This window comes from Pan paniscus, chromosome 1 (genome assembly GCF_029289425.2).
Source record: "Pan paniscus chromosome 1, NHGRI_mPanPan1-v2.0_pri, whole genome shotgun sequence".
NCBI classification, from domain to species: Eukaryota; Metazoa; Chordata; class Mammalia; order Primates; family Hominidae; genus Pan; species Pan paniscus.
In genome coordinates this window covers 9002357-9002814 of record NC_073249.2, presented here as the reverse complement: position 1 = coordinate 9002814, position 458 = coordinate 9002357, and the positions used below count along the sequence as shown (strand labels likewise).

General features: G+C 41.7%; 1 protein-coding gene across 7 annotated transcripts in view; it reads left to right on the top strand.

Moving 5' to 3' along the window:
* The window catches only part of FMN2 (formin 2), a 391989-nt gene that overhangs the window by 75722 nt on the left and 315809 nt on the right, over positions 1-458 (top strand). The window lies entirely within an intron of this gene.

Below are 458 nucleotides of genomic sequence, written 5' to 3'. Positions count from 1 at the left end.
TAATTTTTTATTCAGCTGCTTCTAATCTACCATTAAGTAGATCTGTTGAGGTTTTAATTTGGCTATTTGTCAGTTCTAGAATTGCTCAGTTTTTAAAATTATTTCTAGTTATCTGTTGGCATTTTTTCTTTCTGTTTAAAAATTTAAATCAGGGTCTCATGTTGTTTCCCAGGCTGAAGTGCTGTGGTGCGATCATAGCTCACTGCAGCCTCGACCTCCTGGGCTCAAGTGATCCTCTAGCCTCAACCTCCCAAGTAGCTGGGACTACAGGTATGGACACCACACCTGCCTAGTTTTTAAAATTTTTTGTAGGGACGGGGTCTCTCTGTGTTATCTAGGCTGGTCTCAAACTGCTGGACTCAAGCAATCCTCCCAACTCGACCTCCCAAAAGTGTTGGCATGACTGGCATGAGCCACCACTCTTTGCTGAAGTTGTCTATTTTGTCTTTTATCTTCTT